The 3,901-nt window shown below is 46.3% G+C and overlaps 1 pseudogene; it reads right to left on the reverse strand.

Annotated features, from left to right (window-relative positions):
* The window catches only part of LOC102368378, a 10,509-nt pseudogene that overhangs the window by 2,519 nt on the left and 4,089 nt on the right, over positions 1-3,901 (reverse strand).

The raw sequence follows: 3,901 nt of genomic DNA on the forward strand, positions 1-3,901 counted from the left end.
GTATATTGGGCTGATCTGAGGTAACCTGGCATTTAGTGTTAATTTCCCATTGTTCCCTCATCCCACGAGACAAAGACTTTAGTGCTCTCCTGAAATCCACAGAACATCTGAACTGGACAGAGGGACATTTGATGTGGGCAAAAGGATGGAAGAACACATTTCGATGACCCACTGAGCTTAGTTCATTTAGGGGATAAAGGATGTCCTCAGTCTTAGCACAACTTTGCCTTCATGAATTATGTGGTCCTGCTGTTGTATTCTGAAGGGAAAGGTCTTCCTATAATATAGGACTGGCAAGCAGGGCATATGGAAGATGTCTTCAAAAGTCTGGAGAAAATGGGCTTCTTGGCTTGTTTGCTTCTGTTGTTGAAAAGGCTTCCGTTTGGAACTTTATATCGTAGGCCTTCAGTCTTGGACTAACACTTTGGCCATGCCCAAGTGGTGGGTTCATTTTCTCTGGTCTTGGGTCCAGGTTGGTCCTAGTGGGAGCAGGTTGTTCCTGCCTGGGTTGGAAGAACAACATGCTCATTACCATCTTCACTGAATCTACGAAACAAGAGTGAAAAATGTAGGTCCAGTGACTTCATGTGAATCCCACTGATGGGCAGCCTAGGCTGTGGGGAGGGTTGCCTTTCAGGGGATGTCTTCATGCTGGTGACATGTCCCAGCTAAGACAGGCCCAAACATGACCTATACACCCCTGCAGGGAAGCTTCAAACCCAGAAGTTCATTGGTTAGGCCATTGGAGGTGTCCCTTGTTCTGGGCTGGACATGCTTCTGCCTCAAAAAGGAACAGCCTGAAGAGACTCTCATAAGACCCATTTGGTAGTGCTGTTGAGTTGTGCAGAGAGAGACACGTGTTGCTCCATACTGGTCAGTTAGAATTCAGGCACCGAAGAAAATGTCTATCAGGCTCCTTGGCCTTGAGTTCTGAGTTCCTCGACTCTTCACTGGAAAATGCTGGGCTGTGGATTCTGCTCTTGCAGAACTGCCCTGTTCCCATGGAACTAAGGTGGTATGCTGTTTTGCTCCCTTTTTATTGATAGGGCTTGAAAGGGGAGCAGAATCCTTCCTGGCCAGGGATTGAGCATAGTGAGCTTTCATGGCAGGGGTGAGGTCCTAGAGCTTCCTTGAGTACTGACAGAAAGCCCCTGCTGAATTGTTGCTGGATGCCTACAACACCTGTTGGTTTATCATGAAGATGTTAGGGCGGATCTGATTGTTCCAAACATACTCTTATGGATGCTATGTTTGACTTCTGCCCATTCCTCTTGCCTGACATTATATCCTGATGAGCAAGTGTGATCCTGTTCAAAGCTGTCTTTTTTTTTTTTGTTACAAATCCTTTCCCATTGTGAGATGCTTCTAAGCACCTACCTTCTTCTAGTCCCCAAAAGAAAGAGGGAGCATTGATCCTCCTCTGGGCACCAGAACTTGAGGAAGACAGGCACAAGAGGTTGTTTGAGCTCCAGAAAATAAGAATCTTCTTGAAAGGACTCATGGACTCAGAGTAACTGTAGTATATTGGTACATGGGCATACCTTTCCATTCAGAATAACTGGAGTCCTGAAAACTGGGAGCAGAGAACTGATACTGTTTTGAGGCCATCAGCTCCTGAATCCTGTCTTCTGACAGAAACCTTTCTTGAGAGGTTCTGAGCTCTAATTCCAACTCATCCGCACAAAACATGTTTTAGTTAGTAAAATTTTGTAAATGTGAAATGAGTGCTGCAGTGCCAGTTGCCAGAGATTCAAAACACACAAGCATTTAATTCCGTCACTCCAAACTATGGTAAGGTGACAATGAAGTTGTGTTGCATACTTTTCTGTCCCATTCCTTCAGATAATTTTTATGATATGTTTGGCCTAAGGGGCCTTTTATTAACGATGCAAGTATTGCTTCATTAAATGCTTGAGATGCAATGTTTTGGATGATGAAAACATTTAGTGTCAGATACTTTGAATCATTATCTAAATCAGTATTTATCTTTTAGTAAAGCATATGGAACAGTGACTGTTTTAATGTTTTTCCTTGTATCTGCATGTCAATATGTGCTCAACTATCTAAAGTCAGAACTGTAAGTAAATCCTGCCTGGGAGGGAGGGAGGGGAAGGGTTATTTCTAGCTTGTGTGGGCTTAGGTGGGGTACAGTGGGTAATGGACAAGAGAGTGCACTAAATAGCCAGTCTACCCTCCCTGGATGGAGAGTAGGAGGGAAGAAAATAGCTGGTAACAGAGAGGAGCTACCAATCTTGTTTCAGAACAGCTACTTTCAACCTCTCCTTCCAATGACCCCTCTATCTTCAGTTTGTGATGGACTGATTCAGTATAGCAACCAAAGTTACTATATGAACCCTCACCATCAGCATTTCCTTGTTGTACCACAGGGATCAGCAATTCAGTGAATGCATGGCCCTTTAAACACGGATTCATCTTTCCCAGAAACTGTCTACTTTGTAATTGTAACGGGGAGCCACCTCCCAGCTCCTGTTACAAGCGGGACCCCGGGTGAAACCGGGACTACCTTTTTACTCACCCTAAGAACAGCTCTGGGACAGCACTATCATTGGCCAACTCATCCCAGCATTGCTGGGTCCATCCTTTTTATCAGGGATGAGTAGGCTACTTATGTGTGCTGGGTCACCACTGCCACCAGGCAGCATGCCTGGGAGTAAACCCAGAAGTACCTGCAGGTCCCAGCCTCTGATGATCCCTAGCTGTGTTCCCTCATACGACCAGGGAGCCAGATGCAATTGGCTCCCTAGGGGCACAGAAAACTCAAATATGAGAGTGCTGTAATGCCATACCCCCAGAGAGGGAAAGCACTGGCTCTGAGGAAGTGAGCCGTGCCTGTCTATGAGAAGGTGCCAAGGAGACTGAGAGCCATACAGCTCTGATCTGAACCTGGGACAAACCTTGGGATTTGAGTATGCCAATGAAGAGTAGCTAGTAAAAGAAGGCCAACCAAGTGACCCAACAGTGTCGAGCTGGAGCCATGGGGTAAGCCTCTGTCAGCAGGGTGGGCTCGCAAAGGTCAGTCTGACAGACTCGAGTACTGGACTGATGGGCTGGTGACGGGGGTTGCCAGTCAGAAAGTTACTGTCTGGGAAGTTACAGGTATGCTACAGCCAAGAGTGAGATGGACAAATTGATAGGTCTCACAAACGGGACTGAATTGGTTGACAAGGGGTCCCTAAGTTGAGGGAACCTAGGGGTATAGTAATTGATGAGGGCCCCTTGTGATGAGCAATCCTATATAAGGGGACCCTGTTTTGGATTTGATTGAGGGTCTACATTGATGACAATGGGGTATATTCAGAAAGACGGTGCCCTAAGGACAGAACTGAGGAAAGCCTGAGATGGAGTTGAGTGACTACCTGAGACATCGTTCAAGTGACCTGAATCTATGGTTGAAAGGTTATGCATCTACATGGCAGGTGTGGTAAGGGCAGTGTTACACCTCAGCTCTGTGTTCTTGGGCAACCCTGGCACAGGATGCAGTCTGTCTGACTCACAAAGGACTCACCCCCCCCCTCCCTCCCCTCCTCTACCTAAACGAAACTGATTAAGATGCAGGGAGAGACACACCTAAAACTCTCCAGATAAGGGTGACAAGAGTGAACAACTGCCCTAGGTCTCATTTACATCCGAGATGGAACCAGATGACCATTCATTTACATGAGAGATGGAGAACAGAAAGCCTGAAGCAGAGACTGCAGTGAATTCTGGGACCAGAGAAGCAGGGGAGCACTGCATGATGGGGAATCTGTGCTTCAAATGTTAATCAACCCATGTTCACACACACCCAGCTCAGCATTTATCAGACCAGTTCTAATCTGGATTTACTAAGGACTTTCCCCCCCCCAGACACACACAACACCTCTAAGTTTAATAGGCATCT

The sequence above is a fragment of the Alligator sinensis genome, unplaced genomic scaffold (genome assembly GCF_000455745.1).
Source record: "Alligator sinensis unplaced genomic scaffold, ASM45574v1 scaffold699_1, whole genome shotgun sequence".
NCBI classification, from domain to species: Eukaryota; Metazoa; Chordata; order Crocodylia; family Alligatoridae; genus Alligator; species Alligator sinensis.